The sequence below is a fragment of the Triticum urartu genome, unplaced genomic scaffold (assembly GCF_056163025.1).
Source record: "Triticum urartu cultivar PI428250 unplaced genomic scaffold, HENAU_Tu73 scaffold2, whole genome shotgun sequence".
In the NCBI taxonomy this organism is placed as follows: Eukaryota; Viridiplantae; Streptophyta; class Magnoliopsida; order Poales; family Poaceae; genus Triticum; species Triticum urartu.
In genome coordinates, this window is record NW_028260368.1 from 4313636 (window position 1) to 4340721 (window position 27086).

The window sequence follows — 27086 nt, forward strand, 5'->3', positions numbered from 1 at the left end:
ACATCCAGAAGCTATTGGCACTTTGTTGAATCGAAATAAAGAATACCACTCTTTGATGATTTTGTCGGCATCCAACTGTTCTCGAATTGGTTTATTCAAGAATTCAAAACATCCCAATGCGATAAAAGAATGGAATCCTAGAATTCCTATTCGAGAAATTTTTGGGCCCTTAGGCGCTATTGTAGCTAGTATATCGCATTTTTCTTCATCTTACTATTTACTAACGCATAATAAAATCCTGTTAAAAAAATATTTGTTCGTTGACAATTTAAAACAAACCTTCCAAGTACTTCAAGAACTTAAATACTCTTTAATAGATGAAAATAAAAGGATTTCTAATTTCGATAGTAACATAATGTTGGATCCATTCCTTTTGAATTGTCACTTTGTCCATCATGATTCTTGGGAAGAGACATTGGCAATAATTCACCTTGGACAATTTATTTGTGAAAATGTATGTCTATTTAAATCGCACATAAAAAAATCCGGTCAAATTTTCATTGTAAATATGAATTCCTTTGTTATAAGAGCAGCTAAACCTTATTTGGCCACTACAGGAGCAACTGTTAATGGTCATTATGGAGAAATCCTTTACAAGGGAGATAGGTTAGTTACGTTTATATATGAAAAATCGAGATCTAGTGACATAACGCAAGGTCTTCCAAAAGTGGAACAAATCTTTGAAGCGCGTTCAATTGATTCATTATCCCCGAATCTCGAAAGGAGAATTGAGGATTGGAATGAGCGTATACCAAGAATTCTTGGGGTCCCTTGGGGATTCTTGATTGGAGCTGAGCTAACCATAGCCCAAAGTCGTATCTCTTTGGTTAATAAAATCCAAAAGGTTTATCGATCCCAAGGGGTACAGATCCATAATAGACATATAGAGATTATTATACGCCAAGTAACATCAAAAGTGCGGGTTTCCGAAGATGGAATGTCTAATGTTTTTTCGCCTGGGGAATTAATCGGACTATTGCGAGCGGAACGAGCAGGACGAGCTTTGGATGAATCGATCTATTATCGGGCAATCTTATTGGGAATAACAAGGGCTTCCCTGAATACCCAAAGTTTCATATCTGAAGCAAGTTTTCAAGAAACTGCTCGAGTTTTAGCAAAAGCTGCCCTACGAGGTCGCATTGATTGGTTGAAAGGCTTGAAAGAAAACGTAGTTCTGGGGGGGATTATACCTGTTGGTACCGGATTCCAAAAATTTGTGCATCGTTCCCCACAAGACAAGAACCTTTATTTCGAAATAAAAAAAAAAAATCTATTCGCGTCGGAAATGAGAGATTTTTTGTTTCTCCATACAGAATTAGTTTCTTCAGATTCTGACGTAACAAACAATTTTTATGAGACATAAGAACCCCCATAAAAATATTTTTTACTTTACTAGACTTTTGAACTTAGAACACTAACAGGTCAAATTTTAGATTTTTAAGATTTTTATTTTAATAAGTAAAACAAGTCAGTTAATTCATTAAGGTGGTTATGTTTATACCATGTATCAATGGCCAACTCTTATCTTAGTACAAGGTTCTCTCGGAACAATTATTATTTATTTCAAGCTATTTCGGATCTTTCTTAATCTTCAAAAAGAACTAAATTCCGTAATGGAATGGTAGGATTAAAAAAAAGGAAGTGTGGAAAAAATGACAAGAAGATATTGGAACATTAATTTGAAAGAGATGATAGAAGCAGGAGTTCATTTTGGTCATGGTATTAAGAAATGGAATCCTAAAATGGCCCCTTACATTTCGGCAAAGCGTAAAGGTACTCATATTATAAATCTCGCTAGAACGGCTCGTTTTTTATCAGAAGCTTGTGATTTAGTTTTTGATGCAGCAAGTCAGGGAAAAAGTTTCTTAATTGTTGGTACCAAAAAAAGAGCAACAGATTTAGTAGCATCAGCTGCAATAAGGGCTCGTTGTCATTATGTTAATAAAAAGTGGTTCAGTGGTATGTTAACGAATTGGTCGATTACGAAAACTAGACTTTCTCAATTTAGAGACTTAAGAGCAGAAGAAAAAATGGGAAAATTCCACCATCTCCCAAAAAGAGATGTGGCAATCTTGAAGAGAAAATTATCTACTTTGCAAAGGTATCTCGGCGGGATCAAATATATGACGAGATTGCCAGACATTGTGATCGTCCTTGATCAGCAAAAAGAGTATATAGCTCTTCGGGAATGTGCCATTTTGGGGATTCCTACTATTTCTTTAGTCGATACAAATTGTGACCCGGATCTCGCGAATATATCGATTCCAGCCAACGATGACACTATGACTTCAATTCGATTGATTCTTAACAAATTAGTATTTTCAATTTGTGAGGGCCGTTCTCTCTATATAAGAAATCGTTGATTAAGAATATATAGTGAATTCTTGGGCAACTGCGTAAATTTATGGAATCACTTACTTTACTATATCTTTTTTTTTGCATAGAATTTTTTTTGCATAGAAAAAAGAAGGGGAATATTGATATATATTAGAGGGTATTGATATATATTATGATCTGATGTGCTTTCTTGGTATCCTAAATATAAGATTAATACTTCAAGTTGCTGAGTTGAGAAAGAGATGGTTGAATCAAAAGAATTCCTTTTTTGAAGTTCAATTTTTATCAGAGGACAATATGAATATTATACCTTGTTCCATTAAAACACTCAAGGGGTTATACGATATATCGGGTGTAGAAGTAGGCCAACACTTCTATTGGCAAATAGGAGGTTTCCAAATTCATGCCCAAGTACTCATCACTTCTTGGGTCGTAATTACTATCTTGCTAGGTTCAGTTGTCATAGCTGTTCGGAATCCACAAACCATCCCGACCGACGGTCAGAATTTTTTTGAATATGTCCTTGAGTTTATTCGAGACTTGAGCAAAACTCAGATTGGAGAAGAATATGGTCCCTGGGTTCCCTTTATTGGAACTATGTTCCTTTTTATTTTTGTTTCGAATTGGTCGGGTGCTCTTTTACCTTGGAAAATTATAGAGTTACCCCATGGGGAATTAGCAGCGCCCACGAATGATATAAATACTACTGTTGCTTTAGCTTTACTCACGTCAGCGGCATATTTTTATGCTGGTCTTAGCAAAAAAGGATTGAGCTATTTCGAGAAATATATTAAACCAACTCCAATCCTTTTACCAATTAACATCCTAGAAGATTTCACAAAACCATTATCGCTTAGCTTTCGACTTTTCGGGAATATATTGGCGGATGAATTAGTCGTTGTTGTTCTTGTTTCTTTAGTCCCCTTAGTAATCCCTATACCGGTCATGTTTCTTGGATTATTTACAAGCGGTATTCAAGCTCTTATTTTTGCAACATTAGCCGCAGCCTATATAGGTGAATCCATGGAGGGTCATCATTGAATTGACTCTTTTTGGAAATAGTATTTTTTTTTTTTGCAGCTTAGCTCAATTCATGCATGGTTCCAGATAATCTGCTTGGTTGCAAAAAAATAGTTAGAAATGCGTATGAATATATAGCCTAGAGTTGTAGGAGAGAGAATAGAATAGACTATATTATGGAATTTTCAAAGTATATATGCATTAAGGAGGGTGGAGTCAGGCTAGATCTATACTATAATATCCTTAATGTCTATAAGTGGAGTCCTCTTTTATGCAGGTTTCCACTTTAAGCAATGATTTTAGAATCCGATTCAATAGAAAATGAGAAAATATGCAAACAAAATAGAAGAAACAAATGTATATATATAGGATATTATATTATATATTCCTAGGTTAGATTCATTATCTAATCCGATATATGGATATGGAATTCCCTTCTATGTAGTTCGGACAATTCACATTATCATTTCAATTTGATTTCAATTTGTACTTTTTAGTTACTTTACTTCTCCCCAATAGAGCTTAGAAGTAAGAATTTATTGGTTGATTGTATCCTTAACCATTTCTTTTTTTTGACACGAGGAACTACTCACCATGAATCCACTAATTGCTGCTGCTTCTGTTATTGCTGCTGGATTGGCCGTAGGGCTTGCTTCTATTGGACCTGGAGTTGGTCAAGGTACTGCTGCAGGACAAGCTGTAGAAGGTATTGCGAGACAGCCAGAAGCAGAAGGTAAAATACGAGGTACTTTATTGCTTAGTCTAGCTTTTATGGAAGCTTTAACAATTTATGGACTAGTTGTGGCACTAGCGCTTTTATTTGCGAACCCTTTTGTTTAATCTTAAAAAAAAAATTCTTTCGATTTCGATTAGATACTTTTTTCTTTTTTTAGTAAATTGGTATTTGCTTCCACAATTCCAATTATATCAATACTTTATTTAATTTACTCCTATTTATTACTCCTGGAATTATCTATTTATCGGGACAGATAATACCCCATTCTAGGAAGGGCTGAGTTGAGTATTATTAATTTAGAAGATATGCTCACCTTCTTATTTCCCGTCCTTAGTTTAGGAAAGTGGAAAGTTTTTTCCTTTTATTTTAGGAATTTTGGGAACAGAACATTTCAACAAAGGAAGTCTTTCACCGGTCAAACAAGACGTAAGACTTAATCTAAAAGAAATTACTAGATTGAATCTATTTGCATTAAAAAAACCGATCAAAAAAGGGCGAGCGAAGTAAGTGATCGAAAAACTTTGTTCTTTGTTCGTCCTATCTATAAGAGGAGAGCATATGAAAAATGTAACCCATTCTTTCGTTTTTTTAGCTCACTGGCCATCCGCTGGCAGTTTCGGGCTTAATACCGATATTTTAGCAACAAATCTAATAAATCTAACTGTAGTGGTTGGTGTTTTGATTTTTTTTGGAAAGGGAGTGTGTGCGAGTTGTCTATTTCAAGAATAGATTGGATCTATCCGGCTGCACTTTATAATATTTTTTAGTATTTTTCGGATAAATAAGAAAAGGGTGCACGATCTCGACGAATTACTTCTGAATAAATTCAGAAATCATATGGAAGAACCATAGCATTTCGCGACTCATTGGTAAATCAACTTTGATTCTCTATAAACCAAGAATGTGAGACCATTAACACGGTTAAAGCTAAACTGCTTGAAGTCCAGGCAAAAAGAGGTACTCTTTCTACAACTATATTAGTATTAGTACCAATTTAAACGGGAAATAGCTAATGTAAAATTTATCTGATATAGAACACTCATATCGATAAAATGGTTTGAACTATTTACTAGAAAAAAAAGGGGGCACCCTGCCCTTTTTTAACCAATGCCGAATCGACGACCTATGTATAAAAAAGAGAAATTTTTTGGATTTGAAGAAAAAAAAAATAAAAAAGAATTCTATTAATTTTCATTTTCCATTTATTTAGTTAGTTTTTCTTAATGAAATTGAAATTATTAACTAGAGGGCAAATAAAAATAAAGAAACAACTTTGCTGACCATGATATATTTTTATCTAGGCGGAAGAGTCCTCTTAATATTTATCTAGTCTTATATAGGTTTCGGTATATTGAAATATAAACATAAAAAAGAAGATAGAGGATAGGCTCATTACTTAAAAAAAAGATATGGAAATAGCTATAGAAAAAAAAAAAGGAGCGTGAGAGCCAAATGAATCGAAAGATTCATGTTTGGTTCGGGAAGAGATCATAAAAGTTGTAAACTTACAAAATAATCTACTTTCATTAAAAGATTTATTAGATAATCGAAAACAGAGGATCTTGAGTACTATTCGAAATTCAGAAGAATTGCGTAGAGGGACCATTGAGCAACTCGAAAAAGCTCGGATTCGATTACAGAAAGTCGAACTAGAAGCGGATGAGTATCGAATGAATGGATACTCTGAGATAGAACGAGAAAAAGCAAATTTGATTAATGCTACTTCTATTAGTTTGGAACAATTGGAAAAGTCTAAAAACGAAACCCTTTATTTTGAAAAACAAAGGGCAATGAATCAGGTCCGACAGCGGGTTTTCCAACAGGCCGTACAAGGAGCTCTAGGAACTCTGAATAGTTGTTTGAATACCGAGTTACATTTCCGTACGATTCGTGCTAATATTGGCATTCTCGGGTCCCTGGAATGGAAGAAATAATTAAATTAATTAGGCCTTGAACTTCTACTTTCGTTTAGAATTTAGGCATTATTTTTCCCCTTGCTTCCGAAAAAAGAGTCAAGAAACACTAATGGCAACCCTTCGAGTCGACGAAATTCATAAAATTCTCCGCGAACGTATTGAACAATATAATAGGAAAGTAGGGATTGAGAATATAGGTCGCGTAGTTCAAGTGGGGGATGGGATTGCTCGTATTATAGGTCTTGGTGAAATAATGTCAGGTGAATTAGTCGAATTTGCAGAAGGTACTAGGGGTATTGCTCTGAATTTGGAATCCAAAAATGTTGGGATTGTATTAATGGGCGATGGGTTGATGATACAAGAGGGAAGTTTTGTAAAAGCAACAGGAAGAATTGCTCAGATACCCGTGAGTGAGGCTTACTTGGGTCGTGTTGTAAATGCTCTGGCTAAACCTATTGATGGGAAAGGCGAAATTATAGCTTCCGAATCTCGCTTAATTGAATCTCCTGCTCCAAGTATAATTTCCAGGCGTTCCGTATACGAACCTCTTCAAACAGGGCTTATTGCTATCGATTCGATGATCCCATATAGGGCGCGGTCAGCGAGAGTTAATTATTGGGGACAGACAGACTGGCAAAACAGCAGTAGCCACAGATACAATTCTCAATCAAAAAGGGCAAGGTGTAATATGTGTTTATGTAGCTATCGGTCAAAGAGCATCCTCCGTAGCTCAAGTAGTAACTACTTTCCATGAGGAGGGGGCCATGGAATACACTATTGTAGTAGCTGAAATGGCGGATTCACCTGCTACATTACAATACCTCGCTCCTTATACGGGAGCAGCCCTGGCTGAGTATTTTATGTACCGCGAACGGCATACTTTAATAATTTATGATGATCTCTCCAAACAGGCACAAGCTTATCGCCAAATGTCCCTTCTATTAAGAAGACCTCCCGGACGTGAGGCTTATCCAGGGGATGTTTTTTATTTGCATTCACGCCTTTTAGAAAGAGCCGCTAAATTAAATTCTCTTTTAGGCGAAGGAAGTATGACCGCTTTACCAATAGTTGAGACTCAATCTGGAGACGTTTCCGCCTATATTCCTACTAATGTAATCTCCATTACAGATGGACAAATATTCTTATCTGCGGATCTATTCAATGCCGGAATTCGACCCGCTATTAATGTGGGTATTTCTGTTTCCAGAGTAGGATCCGCGGCTCAAATTAAAGCCATGAAACAAGTAGCTGGCAAATCAAAATTGGAACTAGCGCAATTCGCAGAGTTACAAGCCTTTGCACAATTCGCCTCTGCTCTCGATAAAACAAGTCAGAATCAATTGGCAAGGGGTCGACGATTAAGGGAATTGCTTAAACAATCCCAGGCAAATCCTCTCCCAGTGGAAGAGCAGATAGCTACTATTTATACCGGAACAAGAGGATATCTTGATTCGTTAGAAATTGAACAGGTAAATAAATTTCTGGATGAGTTACGTAAACATCTAAAAGATACTAAACCTCAATTCCAAGAAATTATATCTTCTAGCAAGACATTCACCGAGCAAGCGGAAATCCTTTTGAAGGAAGCTATTCAGGAACAGCTGGAACGGTTTTCTCTTCAGTAACAAATAAATTTTGCATGTCTACTCTTGTTAGTAGAATAGGAATCGTTGAGAAAGCTTTTTCATTTGAATCATGCAAAAAAGTTTTCTTTGTTTTTAGTTTAGTATAGTTATTTAAAGAATAGATAGAAATAAGATTGCGTCCAATAGGATTTGAACCTATACCAAAGGTTTAGAAGACCTCTGTCCTATCCATTAGACAATGGACGCTTTTCTTTCATATTTTATTCTTTCTTTTATTTTTTTGCTTCTTCCGAGAAAAAACTGTTAGACCAAAACTCTTTTAGGAAATCAAAAAATCCAGATACAAATGCATGATGTATATATTATATCATGCATATATCATAAAGAAGGAGTATGGAGGCGGTAGTGGGAATCGAACCCGCAACCCCAAGGTTATGAGCCTTATGAGCTACCAAACTGCTCTATACTCTTAAACTAAAGAGGGGTAACTAGTGGATAAAAGAGGGTTGGATACGCCCCTCTACCAATATCTATACAAATAGAATAGTCCATTTATACAGAATGGTAAAGAGGGCTCCTCTATGATTATCAATTCCAGAAATCCATACAAATACGAAAGGGTATTTTATCCTTACCAACTGGATCTTGTTGCACCCGGTAACAAACATTCATAAACCATTTCTCGAAGTACGTGTCCGGATAGCCCAAAATGTCGATAGTTAGCTCTAGGTCTTCCGGTCAAAAAACAACGTCGATGAAGGCGTGTAGGTGCACTATTACGCGGTAGGGATTGCAATTTTTCTCGCATTTTCGTTTTTTCACTCAAACTCAAGGGAGAAACTTTGCTTCTTATCTTTTTTTTTAAAGATTGACGAATCAAATGATATTTCTGTTCTAATTTCTGCCGCTTCTTCTCCCTCTGAATCAAACTTTTTTTTGCCATAATGTGTCGTTGCTATTATTACCAAGTATACGGTTCTAATCCTAGATGGAAAAATAAATAGAAAAAGAAATCTAAAAAGGCAGATCCTCCCTCTCTATCAAGAGTAATGAACTAGGTGCTGATACAGTACAAAAAAACAAACTAAATTAACCAAACTTGCCTGATGTTGAGGCAATCAAGAAAGCTGCATAAGTGAATATATAACCCACGGAAAAGTGAGCTAATCCAACCAATCTTGCTTGCACAATGGAAAGAGCCACGGGCTTATCTCTCCAGCGAATTAAATTAGCTAAAGGTGTGCGTTCATGAGCCCATGCTAAAGTCTCAATTAATTCCTGCCAATACCCCCGCCAGGAAATTAAGAACATAAATCCAGTAGCCCAAACAAGATGTCCAAATAAGAACATCCACGCCCATACCGATAAACTATTCATCCCAAAAGGATTATATCCATTGATAAGTTGTGAAGAGTTTAACCATAGGTAATCTCTTAACCATCCCATCAAATAAGTGGAGGATTCATTAAATTGTGAAACGTTGCCCTGCCATAATGTGATATGTTTCCAATGCCAATAAAAAGTAACCCACCCAATGGTATTTAACATCCAGAAAACTGCCAAATAAAATGCGTCCCAAGCAGAAATATCACAAGTACCGCCGCGCCCTGGGCCGTCACAAGGAAAACTATATCCAAAATCCTTTTTATCTGGCATTAATTTGGAACCGCGTGCATCTAAAGCGCCCTTTACTAAAATCAATGTAGTTGTATGCAAACCTAGAGCAATAGCATGATGAACCAAGAAATCCCCAGGTCCTATTGTTAAGAAAAGCGAATTACTATTCTCATTAACAGCATTCAACCATCCGGGCAACCATAGGCTTCGACCCGCATTGAAAGCGGGGCCATTCGTTGAAGATAAGAGTATATCGAACCCATATGTCGTCTTGCCATGAGCAGATTGTATCCATTGGGCAAATATAGGTTCGATCAAGATTTGCTTTTCTGGAGTACCAAAAGCAAGCATGACGTCGTTATGAACATAAAGGCCCAAGGTATGGAATCCTAGAAAGAGGCTAGCCCAACTTAAATGAGATATGATAGCTTCTTTATGGTCTAACATTCTTGCCAATACATTATCCTCATTCTGTTCCGGATTGTAATCCCTAATGAAAAAAATAGCTCCATGAGCAAAAGCCCCTGTCATGATGAACCCTGCAATATATTGGTGATGAGTATATAAAGCAGCTTGAGTAGTAAAGTCTTGTGCTATGAATGCATAAGGAGGTAAAGAGTACATATGTTGAGCTACTAAGGAAGTAATAACCCCTAAAGAAGCTAGAGCAAGACCTAACTGAAAATGAATCGAATTGTTGATTGTGTCATAAAGGCCCTTATGCCCACGCCCTAATCGACCCCCCGGAGGAGTATGCGCTTCTAAAAGATCTTTAATACTGTGCCCAATTCCGAAGTTAGTTCGATACATGTGACCGGCAATGAGAAAAATAAATGCAATAGCTAAATGATGGTGAGCCATATCGGTCAGCCACAAACTTTGTGTTTGTGGATGGAATCCCCCAAGAAGAGTTAGAATGGCAGTTCCCGCTCCTTGAGCGGTACCAAATAAATGATTACTCGAATCAGGGTTTTGGGCATAAAGATTCCATTGACCCGTCAAAAGGGGTCCCAACCCCTGGGGATAGGGTAATACATCTAAGAAATTATTCCATCGAACGTACTCCCCCCTGGATGCGGGAATAGCAACATGAACTAAATGTCCTGTCCAAGCCAAAGAACTTACCCCGAAAAGTCCTGACAAATGATGATTGAGACGAGATTCCGCGTTTTTGAACCACGAAAGGCTTGGTTTCCATTTGGGTTGTAGATGTAACCAACCCGCTATTAAGGACAGCGTAGAAAGAAATAATAGAAAAAGAGCTCCAGTATAAAGATCCTCATTGGTGCGTAATCCTATTGTATACCACCACTGATAAACTCCAGAATAAGCAATATTCACTGGACCAGCAGCACCTCCTCGAGTAAAGGCTTCCACAGCGGGTTGACCAAAATGAGGATCCCAAATCGCATGAGCAATAGGTCTTACGTGTAAAGGATCCTGTATCCATGATTCAAAATTTCCTTGCCAAGCTACATGAAACAGATTTCCGGACGTCCATAGAAAGATTATTGCTAATTGCCCAAAGTGAGAAGCAAAAATGTTCTGATAAAGACGTTCTTCAGTAATATCATCATGACTTTCGAAATCATGTGCGGTAGCAATACCAAACCAAATACGACGAGTAGTGGGGTCCTGAGCTAAGCCTTGGCTAAACCTGGGAAATCTTAATTCCATAATGCCTTTCAAATCCTCCTAGCCACTATCCTACTGCAATAATTCTCGCTAAGAAGAATGCCCATGTCGTGGCAATTCCACCCAGAAGGTAATGGGTTACTCCTACAGCGCGTCCTTGTATAATGCTCAAGGCTCTAGGCTGAGTAGCAGGAGCAACTTTTAATTTGTTATGAGCCCAAACGATAGATTCAATGAGTTCTTGCCAATAACCACGGCCGCTGAATAAAAACATTAAACTGAAGGCCCAGACAAAATGAGCACCTAAGAAAAAAAGACCATATGCAGATAATGAAGAACCATAAGACTGAATGACTTGCGATGCCTGTGCCCACAAGAAATCTCGAAGCCACCCATTAATCGTAATGGAACTCTGTGCAAAGTTTCCCCCTGTAATATGAGTTACCACCCCTTGATCACTTATAGTACCCCAAACATCCGACTGCATTTTCCAACTGAAATGGAAAATGACTACCGAAATTGCATTGTACATCCAGAATAAACCTAAGAAAACATGATCCCAGGCGGATACTTGACATGTTCCCCCTCGGCCAGGCCCATCGCAAGGAAAGCGAAAACCTAGATTTGCTTTATCGGGTATCAAACGGGAACTCCGAGCAAATAAAACACCTTTCAAAAGTATTAATACAGTCACATGTATGGTAAATGCATGAATGTGATGGACTAAAAAATCTGCGGTTCCTAATGGAATAGGTAACAAAGCCACTTTGCCACCTACTGCTACTAACTCGCCGCCTCCCCACGTTAAGCTAGTACTTGTTGTTGCACCAGGAGCTGTTACGCCAGGCGCAGTAGCATGGATATTTTGTACCCATTGAGCAAAGATAGGTTGTAATTGTATGGCAGTATCCGAAAACATATCTTGTGGACGGCCTAAAGCACTCATGGTATCATTATGAATGTACAAGCCAAAACTGTGAAAACCTAGAAATATACATACCCAGTTAAGGTGGGATATGATTGCATCGCGGTGTCTAAGGACGCGATCTAATAGATCGTTGTATCGAGTAGTTGGATCATAGTCTCTTACCATAAAAATTGCTGCATGTGCAGCAGCACCGACTATTAGAAATCCGCCAATCCACATGTGGTGTGTGAACAAGGAAAGTTGTGTACCATAGTCAGTAGCTAGGTATGGATAGGGAGGCATAGAATACATATGATGAGCTACAACAATGGTTGTAGAGCCTAGCATAGCTAGGTTAAGAGATAATTGAGCATGCCATGACGTTGTTAAGATTTCATAAAGACCCTTATGGCCTTGTCCTGTAAATGGGCCCTTGTGAGCCTCCAAAATATCTTTAAGTCCATGGCCAATACCCCAATTGGTCCTATACATATGACCTGCGATTAGGAAAAGAATAGCAATAGCTAAATGATGGTGCGCAATATCGGTCAGCCAGAGACCACCGGTTACTGGATCTAGTCCTCCGCGAAAAGTCAGAAATTCTGCGTATTTGGACCAATTTAAAGTGAAAAAAGGGGTTGCTCCTTCGGCAAAACTAGGATAAAGTTGAGCCAAAAGGTCCCGATTCAAGATAAATTCATGAGGAAGTGGTATCTCTTTAGGATCCACCCCAGCGTCAAGAAATTGGTTAATTGGTAAAGATACATGAATTTGGTGCCCCGCCCAAGAAAGAGACCCAAGTCCTAATAATCCCGCTAAGTGGTGATTCAACATGGATTCTACATCTTGGAACCAGGCCAATTTGGGAGCGGCTTTGTGATAATGGAACCAACCAGCAAAAAGCATTAACGCTGCAAAAATCAATGCACCAATTGCAGTACAATAGAGTTGTAATTCACTAGTTATTCCAGATGCTCGCCAAAGCTGAAAAAAACCAGAGGTTATTTGGATTCCTCGGAAACCCCCGCCTACATCACCATTCAATATTTCTTGCCCTACTATAGGCCAAACTACCTGAGCACTGGGTCCAATGTGAGTAGGATCACTTAGCCATGCTTCATAATTGGAAAAACGGGCGCCATGAAAGTACATGCCACTCAACCAAAGAAAGATAATGGAAAGTTGCCCGAAATGAGCACTAAAGACTTTTCGAGAAATCTCCTCCAAATCACCAGTATGACTATCGAAATCGTGAGCATCAGCATGTAGGTTCCAGATCCAAGTGGTAGTATCAGGGCCCTTAGCTAGTGTTCTTGAGAAATGGCCGGGTCTGGCCCATTCCTCAAAAGATGTTTTTACAGGATCCCTATCCACAACAATTTTTACTTCTGGTTCCGGCGAACGAATAATCATTAAGTCCTCCTCTTTCCGGACAAGACATACAAAGAGACCCGCCAACTGTCTTTTTAGTGAATCTTTGAAAGATATATATTTTGAAAGATAGATTTTGAAAGATAGATTTTGAAAGATAGATATTGTGATTAGTTCTTTTCTTTACTATCTACCATCCTTCTATTTTTTTTTTAGTTATTCACTGGAGCAATTATATATTGAAGTCAATCCGAGGCAAGTGTTCGGGTCTATTATGACATAAAGATTAGGTGCCTAACGGACATTGTTTATCTTGAAAAACAAATATTTCTCGACGTAAGAAAAAAATCTTTTTTATTTTTAATTTAAGAAACTAGTGTATTTTTTTTGAGGGCATAAGCTCCTATCTATATCTACTTTCCTTGAGCATAATATAGGGTTTTTTATTTGATTCTAAATTCCAAGATAACTCATTAGAATTATTAATAAGATGGTCCTAATATATTAGCAATATTTAGATTGCCCCCTCTTTTTATTCACTTTATTACTTCTATTCTAGACCCTATCCCTATGGTTTATTCTTATGAAATATCATATAAAATAGAAGGTATAAGAAATGGATATAATGAAATTCTTGATTCGATCTTACGACCTAATTTATTTGATTAATGGATCAACAACCAAACCACCCATTTTATGAAAAAGAAGGAGCATGGTCTTATTCAAATTCAAAGCGCTTCGTAATCTTCAACCAGTTCTGTGCTTCAATATAATTTCCCGGAGTAAGCGCTATAGCTTGTTTCCAATATTCAGCAGCTTGATCAAACCAAGCTTCCGCAATTTCCGAATCACCCTGTAGAATGGCCTGTTCTCCTCGGTCGGAATAGGAAGTTCCTTCCCTTAGAACCGTACTTGAGAGTTTCCTACCTCATACGGCTCAGAAATTGCTATCTGAATTTCCCCTATCTTAACTGAATTCGATTTATCAAAAATCGATCCAATTTGTTCTTGGGTTAAGCAGAAGAAATTAATTACCTAAGTTTCAAACCCTAATTTTTATCAATAATCAGTTTGATCTTTTTTCCCACCTTCAGAAGAATGAAGCATAGATAGATATAGAGCCTTCGTTCAAATTTTCTGAGAGGTAACTATCCCGGTTTCATATATGAAATCTCTATAGAATCCTTGAAAAAGACTTTTTTCCATAAGAAAGAAAAAAGAACTTACTATCTTTGGGATCTGATACTACACCGCTGCTTAATCCCTTAGTGGATCGGCTCTATTACATAAGCGGATTCCTAAATTTTGCCCCATATCATGGGATAAGTAAGCAGTTTTTTTTAGTTGTATCGACCCAGTCGCTCACTAATTGATCTTTACGGTGCTTTCTCTATCAATTTGAGAAACTTTATCCATAGAGTAGTAGTATAGGCCATACTTTCTTCGTTTTTTGATTCTCGTGAAGTGTCCTTCCTTCCTACAGCTGATAGGGAAAAATCGTTGTTTTTACGATCCCTATGTAGAAAGCCCTTTTTTTCTAGTATTTACTAGAAAATTTGATCCTCTCTTTTTTTTTTTTCTTTCTATAGTGGAGATAGTCGCACGTAATGACAGATCACGGCCATATTATTAAAAGCTTGCGGTAAGAAGGGGTTTCGTTCTAGTGCCCGGAAATAATATTCCAAAGCCTTTGTATGCTCTCCATTGCTTGTGTGTATAAGGCCTATGTTATAGAGTATATAACTTCGATCATAGGGATCGATTTCTAGTCGCGTAGCTTCATAATAATTTTGCAAAGCTTCCGCATAATTTCCTTCGGATTGAGCCAACATCCGTTACGGTCGTTCATTCTATTCAAAAAATCTCCGTTCCAAAACCGTACATGAGGTTTTCATCTCATACGGCTCCTCCCTTCTGTACATAATAGTACTAAGCGAAATAATCTATAGAATCAAAATAGAATTAGTCCCGTCTCATTATGAACCGAAAGGGGCTGGTATTTTTCCAAGAAATCTCTAGCCAACCTTCCCACAAGAGGTTTTTCTTAACACCAATGAATTCTATTAATGCTAGAGGAAAACGATAGCTCCAATAATTTCTTTGTTCTCAACGCCTCCTATTTAGAGGAATTAGCTACTTCAACGATCTTTGATGGTTATAGGGGTATCCAAAGTACAAACCTGATGGTTGTTTGTTATCCCAACCATTCTTCCCAGCCCTGATACCGATCAGGAAAGGGGTAATTTCTAACAAAGTTTTTCTCTTGTTGATTCCTATTTCTAGGTGTAGTGCTTTTCTCCCCTATGCTGCCTACGGATACTAATAGAGTAGGATTGGCCTGTAATCCATACCATACCATATCCTGTAGGTGTAACCTTTCGCTCAATACTCAAATCTACAATTGAAGTATCTGAAGCCGCATCAATCGAGGATACACGACGGAAGGAATTGTTAGTTCGCCTCACCTTCCCGAAGCGTGGGTTTGTTTGCTTTACAAATTTGGTTCTCTCTATGCCAACCCCCCTCTCTTTTTCGTAAGACTGAGGTATAGGTAGGGCTAAAAAAAAGCAAAAAAAAGAGTCAAATCGCACCATCTCTATAATAAGTAAATGCCTTTTTTTCTCCTGAGGTTGTCGGAATTATTCGCAATAAAATATTGGCTACAATTGAGGAGGTCTTATCAATGAAATTTCCATTTCCACGGGATCTAGGCATAATTCCCAACCCATTCTATATAGAATTGTTTTCATTCCTTCACAAAATAACATAAAAACAAACACATTCGATTCTTATAATTATAAATAGATTGATCCATATGCTCTACTCTAAATCCATATGCTTTAAATGGATAAGAGAGATATGGATTTTCCGCTCAGCTCAAATTGTATCCTTTTCCTTCTGCTTGGACACGAAGAGATATGAAATATTTGACTAAGACTGGATTTCATTCCACTTTCCTATTTCTGAACAACAACTTATGTTATCAACTATTTCGTGTTTTCAAAGTTATTAATTGTCTCATACCCTATTTTTGATTTCGATAGTATGGTGTAGCGTATCTTATGCAAACGGAATTCTAAGGTTTCTTTATTTTATTATGCAATAAGAAGAATTCTTCCATTTTCTTTTTCTTTAGTTGCGGGAAAACCCAAATTAAAACTTTTATTTTATAGCGAGCGCAATTTCTAGTAAAAAATCCTGTATCCTTCCACTTAGATCAAAAGGAATTTTTCCAATAGAACTATGGAACCCCCGAGTGGTTGCGGTTGTACCTGTACTGCAGGAATAAGAAAACTCGCTATTCACTCAGTTTATTTTCCATAATAAGTTATGTAGGAGAGATGGCCGAGCGGTTCAAGGCGTAGCATTGGAACTGCTATGTAGACTTTTGTTTACCGAGGGTTCGAATCCCTCTCTTTCCGTTTTTCTTAATTCATCAACGTTAAGGATCACAATGTATCAAATCAAATAACAATTTTTTCCAGCAATAATATAATATCTTATATTATCTTATTTTGATTTAATAGAAATTAGAAATTCTCTATAGCAAATTACTGTGGTATGTAAAATACACATAGAGGAAAAAAGAAAAAAGGATCCTAATCCTAGGGTTAATCAATTTTAGCTAGTTGATGGGAAAATACAAATTAATGGTAATGGTCTTAGGGCGATTTAGTTCGGGGAAAGGGGAAGGGGAAGAAAATTCTATGAACCTTTCCTTTTTTCGTTAAGTTCAAGTCTGACGAGAGTAATATTCTACAACTAACAACTCATTTATTTTGAGACCGACCCACTTCCTATCTAGGATTTTATTTACTAGTCCTTTATATTCCAACGTGTCAATCGCCAAATGCTTTGGCAATTTCCCCGGGTCCGATGAAGCAATATAATTTTGAACCAGACCTTTTGATCTTTGGTTATCTTTCGTAGTAATAATATCTCGGGGTTTGCAACGAAAACTTGGTATATTGACTATACGACCATTAACTAAAATATGTCTATGGTTGACTAATTGGCGGGCCCCAGGAATGGTTGAAGCCATACCCAATCGAAAAAGGATATTATCCAAACGCATTTCAAGTAATTGTAGTAAAACCTGGCCTGTTGACCTTTTTGCTTTTCCAGCGATATGTACATATCTAAGTAATTGTCGTTCTGTCAGACCATAATGAAAACGCAATTTCTGTTTTTCTTGAAGACGAATACGATATTGCTCCTTTTTCCCAGAATTGAATTTTTTTTTAAGATTACTTCCGGATTTAGGTGTTTTTCTAGTGAGTCCTGGTAAAGCTCCCAGACGGCGTATTTTTTTTAAACGAGGTCCTCGATAACGGGACATGAAGACTCCTTTTTTTATTTTATTGAAATTTCATTTTACACAATTAATTTCATTGTATTTACATTACAGAATACATCGAAATTAAAACTGAATTAAACTACAGGATAAACAGAGTAAAATCAACTAAAGTACCCCAAAAAATGGAATTTCATCAAAATCTTTTTTTTTTGTATATATATTATTTATTTTATTGTTTTGTATCTAGCAAAATTGTAAGGTAAAAAACATAAAAGATCCTGGATTCTCCATTTAATTCGGAAAAAAAGAGATTCTTGTTCGTAGAACATCGATAGAGAAAAAAAAGCCGACTATCGGATTTGAACCGATGACCCTCGCATTACAAATGCGATGCTCTAACCTCTGAGCTAAGTGGGCTTACATAACGGAAATAGTGTAACAAATAGAAATAGGTATAGTATAGGAAATCCGTAAAATCTCAGATATTAGTTATTAATCTTAGCTATTAACTAGTTCTAAATTTGAAGTTATACTTATAAAAATAAAAAAATACTAAAACTTCTTAAAGATAAAGTTAGCTTGATATGCTTAACTATAGGATATTAAAAAATAAAATTATAGAATTTATTGGTATTTTCATTCGATCATTATAGACTTTATTATTTGTTAATAATTTGAGGATTAATATTTCACTAAGGGGAACATAGAGTCAGAGTAAATAAAATTGCTAATTCTGATTAGAAAAAAAGAATAAATATCAAGCGTTATAGTATAATTTTGAATACTATAAAAAAGTAAGACGGGAGGTGGGGGAGATAAAAACTTTTGGATATATTGATTCGGATTGAATTGCAAATACATCAAGGATAGAATCAATTCAATTCTGAATTGCAATAAGCAAGCGAGGTCTCTCAAATAGAGTCGAACTGAACTGCTAGACTACGTTGAGTGATGAACTCAATGATTCAAAAAAAAAACTAAGAGATGGATGAAATTACACAAGGAATCCTGGTCTCAAAGAAGAGGGAAATGGGGATATGGCGAAATCGGTAGACGCTACGGACTTGATTGTATTGAGCCTTGGTATGGAAACCTGCTAAGTGGTAACTTCCAAATTCAGAGAAACCCTGGAATTAAAAAAGGGCAATCCTGAGCCAAATCCGTGTTTTGAGAAAACAAGGGGTTCTCGAACTAGAATACAAAGGAAAAGGATAGGTGCAGAGACTCAATGGAAGCTGTTCTAACGAATCGAGTTAATTACGTTGTGTTGTTAGTGGAATTCCTTCTAGTTCTAAATTAGAGAAAGAGGGGTTTTATACCTTATACATTTAATAAACACGTATAGATACTGACATAGCAAACGATTAATCACAGAACTCATATTATATTCTAATTATAATATAGGTTCTTTATCTTTTTTAAAAATGAAATTAGAAATGATAATGATTATGAAATAAAAAACTCATATCATAATTTTTTTTTTTCATTATTGTGAATCCACTCCAATCGAATATTGAATAATCAAATTCTTCAATTAAAATTCAAAGTTTTCGAGATCTTTAAAAAAGTGGATTAATCGGACGAGGACAAAGAGAGAGTCCCATTCTACATGTCAATACTGACAACAATGAAATTTCTAGTAAAAGGAAAATCCGTCGACTTTATAAGTTGTGAGGGTTCAAGTCCCTCTATCCCCAAATCCTCTTTTATTCCCTAACTATACTATATTATTATTATTTATCCTCTTTTTTTTTTTCTTTTTATCAATGCACTTTTTTTTCTTTTTATCAATGCAATGGGTTTAAGATTCATTAGCTTTCTCATTCTACTCTTTCACAAAGGAATGCGAAGAGAACTCAATGGATCTTATCCTATTCATTGAATAGATTTCTTTTTTATTAGAGTATCGGCAAGAAATCTTGGTTATTCACTCTATTTTTAAGTTTTATTTAAGTAAACCATGCACAATGCATAGGACTACCCCCCCCATTTTCAAATTTAAAATTTGAAATACTTTAATTAATTTTTAGTCCTTTTAATTGACATAGATACAAATACTCTACTAGGATGATGCACAAGAAAAGGTCAGGATAGCTCAGTTGGTAGAGCAGAGGACTGAAAATCCTCGTGTCACCAGTTCAAATCTGGTTCCTGGCAGAGAAAAAAAAAAAAAAGATCCACCGAATAGGTATTGATCCAAATACCTCGAGATGGATTGTGATACATATTCATTAATAATATTTATTCATCTAAGTGGATAAATCTATAATATAAATATAGAGGCACTTCTTTTTCTTTTTAAAGAAGTTTTAAAATATATCTTTTCTTTATGATAAAGAAGGGGGTGAGATTCCCCTTTATTTTTTTGCGTTTCTTAATTTTGTATTCCGCTATTCCGACGAATATTTTTTTAGTCTTGCTTATCTTTATCTTATCTTATTTTCCTAGTTGTGCTAAGTAATGTGCGCGGTACAAAGTTCCTGGTAGAGAACTTCTTTGAGTCATCCTATTTTTCTGTTCATATGAAGGAAATTAATATGCGATTTTCAAAATAGGGGAATCCAAATGAAACCCTTTTTTTGCTCAGTCTATCTGGAATGCTTTTGTATAATTAGGAATTAATTATAAATAGGTATTCCGTTTCATCTAGGAAAAGAACCTAAAAATATTCCTTGACTTGAATAAAATCTGGAGTTGTGTTGTATAAGTGAGCATGAATTTCTTATCATTCAATGAGCATCTTGTATTTCATAAAAATTGGGGGTTATATAATCCTTACGTAAGGGCCAGCCTATCCAACTTTCAGGCATTAGGATACGTTTAAGGCGCGGATGATTATCATAAGAGATTCCCACCATATCATAAGATTCGCGTTCTTGAAAATCGGCACTTCTCCAAATCCAGAAGACAGACGGAATTCTAGGATTATCCTTTTGGGCAAAGACTTTTATGCAGACTTCTTCTGGATTATCTATACCATATTGTATTCTCGTAAGATGATACACGCTAGCTAAAGATCCACCGGGTGCTACATCATAAGCACATTGGGAGCGTAAATAATTGTAACCATATACATATAAAATGACAGCAATGGAATCCCAATCCCCTGCTTTTATTTGTAAAGTCTCTATTCCTCGGTGATCAAAGCCCAAAGATCTATGAACCACCTCATGTTTGACTAGCCAATTAGATAACCAACCCTGCTGCATTGTCTTCATCTCTCCCTCTTTGTATAAATATTTCACATTTCGGATGCAAGTTTGAAAGATTGCCCTGCTTTTTATTTTTCTACACAAAAGAGCCCCTCTCCTAATTCACTAATTTGTAGGAAGGTACTGAACTTTTGGATTGAAAAAAGTTTCAGAAGTATATCTAATGTAGATGGTGATTGATAGAGCAATTCTTGCTCATAAGTTCCTGTATGAGTACTCGCGCCTAACATAAAGCTTGTGACTGGTAGTAAAACATCTATTTTTATTTTGAGATAGAGTTTGATCCTCAACTATTTCTCGCGATATCTTCTTACGAAGTTTTGTTAGGGCATCTATAACTGCCTCCGGTTTAGGTGGGCAGCCGGCAAGTAGACATCCACAGAATTAACTTATCAACTCCCCGAACAGTACTATAGGAATCCGTACTGAACATTCCCCTGTAATAGTACAGGCTCCCATAGCAATGACGTATTTTGGTTCAGGCATTTGCTCGTATAATCTCACTAAAGAGGGAGCCATTTTCATTGTTACCGTACCGGCTGTTGAAAATTAGGTCTGCTTGCCTAGGACTTGATCTTGGTACCAATCCATAACGATCAAAGGTCGAATCGTGAGCCTATTAATGAAGCAATTCAATGAAACAACAACTGGTACCGTATAGAAGGGGCCATAAACTGGAGAGTCTTGACCAATTCGAAAGATCATTTGGTGTAGTTGAAATAACAGAATTGGAACTTGTTTGGTCAAGTAAGGGAAACTCAATCAAATTCATAACTGTCTCAATAGAATCTTTTCCTTCTTTTTTTTTGTCTAATATTCAGTTAAGACCATTCCAAGCTCCTTTTCGCCATGCATAAACTAAACCAACAACTAAGATAAGCACGAAAATCAAAGCTTCGATAAAAACGGATACACCCAATACGTCGAAACTCATTGCCCAAGGGTATAGAAAGACGGTTTCCACCATCAAAAACAACAAAAACGAGCGCAAACATATATAGCGTATTCGGAATTGTACCCAAGCCCCTCCCATGGGTTCTATACCCGATTCATAACTAGAAAGCTTCTCTGGTCCTTCACTAACCGGGGCTAAAAGTCCTGAAATCGAAAATGCCTGAAATCGAAAATGCCAAAATAGGAATAAGGCTTGCTATTATTAGAAATGTCCAAAAAATATCATATTCGTGAAGCAGAAACATAATGTACTCCCATTAATGTGGAATAGGCGGAACTTAAATTAGTCAATTCAATTCAGCATTGTCAATTTATCCAGAACTTCTCTCTTTTCCTCGGTGAAACAAGAATCTTTTTTGTTCAAACAAAAGCGCTTAGTTTAAGTTTAGCCTTTGTTTCCTCTGTGCTGCATCTTCTTTAAAGATTCATCCAATGGAATCCCAACTCCCTTTCTTTTGGATTTCCATTCTATTTAGATATGGTGTATGTAGATCTAATTCTTATATAAAGAAAACTTTCTCGTTTCACTTTGTCTCGCTTTCTCTAGAATCTCTAGAAAAAAGAATAGCTCTATCCTTTATTTAATATTTAATAATAAAATAATAAGAGACTATTAAATAAAAATGAGAATACTACTAAATTAGAACCTAATTAAGATAGTAGGACTAATCTATGCAGTATAATTAATGAGAAGTAATACTATAAAATAAAAATAAAGAACTCTATTTCAGAACTATGAGACAGAATATTCTGTTTTCTTATTTACTCTTTACTTTATTTTTTCTATTTAAAGTTGATCAATTTACATAATGTATCTATAAACAAAGTAATAAATATACTTAAAACAAAGTAGGAATTCGCAAAATGGATAAAATCATTGCAGTTATTATAGGGAAGTCTAGAGATATCCTATTTGAAGGAGGACGGGATTCAAATCAGGGAAAGGATCCTTTCTTCTATTGATTTGATAGAAATTCGTTTTTCTTTTCCTGTCTGTATGATTTTGATTTTCGATGAATGAGCCTTTGGTAATGCTTTTATCTCTATTCTATGTCGCAGGCGCCTATCCAGTCTATAAACAAATACTAATGAGAAAATGAAAACTATACTAAACTAAAGAAAACATAGGATAGAGATCCTAAAATCTAAAAAAGGGCATATTAGGGCTATACGGATTCGAACCGTAGACCTTCTCGGTAAAACAGATCAAACGGATTATTATCGAAATGATTTGAACTGTTTCAAAGACCCAACATGCATTTTTTTGCATTGGGCTCTTTCATAAACTGATTTAAAGATCAGTTAGTCCACCATAGTTTTTCTTTACGGAAAGATAATGAGATGGCTCCCTGTGCTCTGATTGATTTTTTGTATTATGATCTATCTAGGAGCAATACCAAAGTGTTTCAAAGGAGGATTACCTTGACTTAGGTCTGCCTCCGGTCTAAATTAAATCAACCTAAGTGAAATGGAGTCTCTATCGTTCCACTGCAAGAGTTAACTATGAGACTTCATACACCTTAAAGTTCATAGAACGAAAAGAAGTTTTTTGGAGGCCCTTATCCTCATTACGCCTAGCATTTAGTGGGCTGGATATTTACCTTATCAACTAGCAAATCCATAAGGGTTCTATTTGATTAGGCACCTGAATTGGCACCTGAATCGGACTGAACCGACTGTTTGTCAGGCTACTGTTCTCCTATTCTCTCGAATCTATGAAGTAAGACATTGATTTTGCAATAAGATCGATTATGTTCATTGCATAATAAGCTCCTTTGAAAAGCATTGGCGCACGTGTAAACGAGTTGCTCTACCGAACTGAGCTATAGCCCTTATCAGAGATATCTTAACATATAGATAATTTCTTGTCAAGATGAATATTTTCTAATGCCAGAGGATACCCCTTTGATCTGTATCTGTTTAGTATTTAGTTTAGTATTTAGTATATAACAGACCAATAACAGAGCGGTATTGCTTAGAAAAGGGATTCAATATATAATCGATCGAAGTAATGGGTCTTCCTTTGTGGTGATAAATTGCCTACTTAACTCAGTGGTTAGAGTATTGCTTTCATACGGCGGGAGTCATTGGTTCAAATCCAATAGTAGGTAAGTAGGTAGAAAAATTACTAGATAGCATTGGACTTACTTCGCTTCGCTATCTAATAACTTTTTCTACCCCTCTTCCCTTTTTCTTTGTATCAACTATAAACCACTGGATTGTCTTCAATTGGATGGGGGAATCCAATTGACAGCCTCGATTCGTATCCTAGCTCGTCTGAGAGCGAGCTTCGCTTCAACCAAATCTTTCGTACCCTCAGCTTTACTCAAGTTAGCTTCGGCTATTTCAAGTGCCTTTTGAGCTTCTTCCGGATCAATATCACTACCCAGTTCCGCATCATTTCCTAAAATGATGATCTCATTATTAACTATTCTCGCAAAACCGCTCCACAGAATCGCTGTTAACCATTGGTCGTTGAGGAGGCGTATTCTCAAAGGACCCATATCTACTGCTGTGTTAATGGGGGCGTGGTTTGGTAATACGCCAATTTGGCCACTATTAGTGGATAAAATGATTTCTTTCACTTCACAATCCCAAATAATTCGCTTAGGAGTCAGTACATAAAGATTTAATTTCATTTCTTCGATTTGTTCTCCTCTTCTAAGGTTATAGCTTTCGTGCTAGCTTCATCGATGTTACCCACCAAATAAAACAGCCTGTTCAGGTAGGCCGTCTAATTCTCCGGAAAGGATTAGTTGAAATCCCCTAATAGTTTCCGCAAGAGCAACATACTTTCCTGGAGAACCAGTAAAAACTTCTGCCACAAAGAACGGTTGTGATAAGAAACGCTCAATTTTTCTTGCTCTTGCTACAGTTAAACGATCCTCTTCCGATAATTCATCCAAGCCAAGAATTGCGATAATGTCCTGAAGTTCTTTGTAACGTTGTAAAGTTTCCTTAACTCTTTGCGCAGTTTCATAATGTTCGTTGCCAACGATCCGAGGCTGTAACATAGTCGAGGTTGAATCTAAAGGATCTACTGCTGGATAAATACCCTTGGAAGCTAATCCTCTGGAAAGTACGGTAGTAGCATCCAAATGTGCAAATGTTGTGGCAGGGGCAGGGTCGGTCAAATCGTCTGCAGGTACATAAACTGCTTGAATCGAAGTTATAGATCCCTTTTTAGTAGAAGCAATTCTTTCTTGCAAAGAACCCATTTCTGTACTAAGAGTAGGTTGATAACCCACTGCGGAGGGCATTCTCCCTAATAAAGCGGATACCTCTGATCCTGCTTGAACAAAACGAAAGATATTATCGATAAATAAAAGCACGTCTTGCTTATTAACATCTCGGAAATATTCCGCCATAGTTAGGGCAGTTAAACCAACTCTCATACGAGCTCCCGGTGGTTCATTCATTTGGCCATAGACTAGAGCTACCTTTGATTCCTCAATATTTTTTTCATTAATTACTCCGGATTCCTTCATTTCCATATAAAGATCATTTCCTTCACGAGTCCGTTCCCCTACTCCACCGAATACGGATACGCCCCCATGAGCTTTAGCAATGTTATTGATTAATTCCATGATCAGTACTGTTTTACCTACTCCAGCCCCCCCAAATAGTCCTATTTTTCCTCCACGTCGATAAGGAGCTAAAAGATCGACGACCTTAATACCTGTTTCAAAGATGGATAATTTCGTATCTAACTCGATAAAGGCAGGCGCAGATCTATGAATAGGGAACGTTGCACTACTATCTACAGGACCCAAATTGTCAACAGGCTCCCCAAGAACGTTGAAAATTCGTCCGAGAGTAGCTCCACCGACCGGAACACTGAGAGGAGCTCCCGTGTCAATCACTTCCATTCCTCTCATCAACCCGTCCGTAGCACTCATAGCTACAGCTCTAACTCGATTATTTCCTAATAATTGTTGTACCTCACAAGTCACATTAATTTGCTTATCGGCAGTGTCTCTACTCTGGACTACCAAAGCGTTATAAATATAAGGTAACTTGCCTGGGGGAAAAGTGACATCCAGCACGGGTCCAATAATTTGATCGATACGACCTGTACTTTTTTCTTCAATTGTGGAAACCCCGGGAGGAGAAGTAGTAGGATTGGTTCTCATAATTATCACATAATTAAAAAAAAGGAATTTGTCGAAATTTTTCTTTTTTTATTGTTGAATAATGCCAAATCAAATCAAAAAAAATCCAAAAGTAAAAAGGAAATGAATTAGTTAATTCAATAAGAGAGAAAAGGGGACCAGGACTTGATTTCGTTGCCCAAGCGAATCCCATTCAATCGTTTACTCATGGAATGAGTCCATTGGAAAGTTCAATCAATCTTTTTTTTCATATACATTTTGCCTTTTGTGGAGGATCTGTGCCTACTCTACTTTCCTATCTAGGACTTCGATATACAAAATATATACTACTGTGAAGCATAGATTGCTGTCAACAAAGAATTTTATTAGTATTTAGTTAGGTATTTGCATTCAAAATAAGAAAAGAGAACTATTAAGAACTTGTAAAATAAGGATTAGGAATTAATTTGGGTTGCGCTATATCTATCAAAGAGTATACAATAATTATGGATTTGGTAAATCAAATCCATGGTTTAATAACGAACCGTGTTAACTTACCATAACAACAACTCAATTCCTATCGAATTCCTATATTGGAATTCCTATAGGATAGAACATACACAGGGTGTACGCATTATATATGAATGAAACATATTCATTAACCTAAGCATGCCCTCAATTTTCTTTAATGAGTTGATATTATATTAATTGAATATCCTTTTTGTTTTACGAGATTTTTGCTAAAGTTTCATTTACGCCTAATTAACATCGAGTAGACCCTGTTATTGTGAGAATTCTTAATTCAAGAGTTATAGGGAGGGACTTATGTCACCACAAACAGAAACTAAAGCAGGTGTTGGATTTCAAGCTGGTGTTAAAGATTATAAATTGACTTACTACACCCCAGAGTATGAAACTAAGGATACTGATATCTTGGCAGCATTCCGAGTAAGTCCTCAGCCTGGGGTTCCGCCCGAAGAAGCAGGGGCTGCAGTAGCTGCCGAATCTTCTACTGGTACATGGACAACTGTTTGGACTGATGGACTTACCAGTCTTGATCGTTACAAAGGACGATGCTATCACATCGAGCCTGTTGCTGGGGAAGACAACCAATGGATCTGTTATGTAGCTTATCCATTAGACCTATTTGAAGAGGGTTCCGTTACTAACATGTTTACTTCCATTGTAGGTAACGTATTTGGTTTCAAAGCCCTACGTGCTCTACGTTTGGAGGATCTACGAATTCCCCCTACTTATTCAAAAACTTTCCAAGGCCCGCCTCATGGTATCCAAGTTGAAAGAGATAAGTTGAACAAGTACGGTCGTCCTTTATTGGGATGTACTATTAAACCAAAATTGGGATTATCCGCAAAAAATTATGGTAGAGCGTGTTATGAGTGTCTACGT

At 36.7% G+C, this 27086-nt stretch overlaps 4 non-coding genes across 4 annotated transcripts; 2 read left to right on the top strand and 2 right to left on the bottom strand.

Moving 5' to 3' along the window:
• Positions 1-7769: 7769 nt before the first annotated feature.
• On the bottom strand, positions 7770-7841 carry TRNAR-UCU (transfer RNA arginine (anticodon UCU)). The gene has a single exon. It is a non-coding gene; the product is annotated as a tRNA-Arg (tRNA).
• Positions 7842-16460: 8619 nt separating this feature from the next.
• On the top strand, positions 16461-16547 carry TRNAS-GGA (transfer RNA serine (anticodon GGA)). The gene has a single exon. It is a non-coding gene; the product is annotated as a tRNA-Ser (tRNA).
• Positions 16548-17766: 1219 nt separating this feature from the next.
• On the bottom strand, positions 17767-17839 carry TRNAT-UGU (transfer RNA threonine (anticodon UGU)). Its single transcript has one exon. It is a non-coding gene; the product is annotated as a tRNA-Thr (tRNA).
• A 1667-nt stretch (positions 17840-19506) lies between these two features.
• On the top strand, positions 19507-19579 carry TRNAF-GAA (transfer RNA phenylalanine (anticodon GAA)). Its single transcript has one exon. It is a non-coding gene; the product is annotated as a tRNA-Phe (tRNA).
• Positions 19580-27086: the final 7507 nt, after the last annotated feature.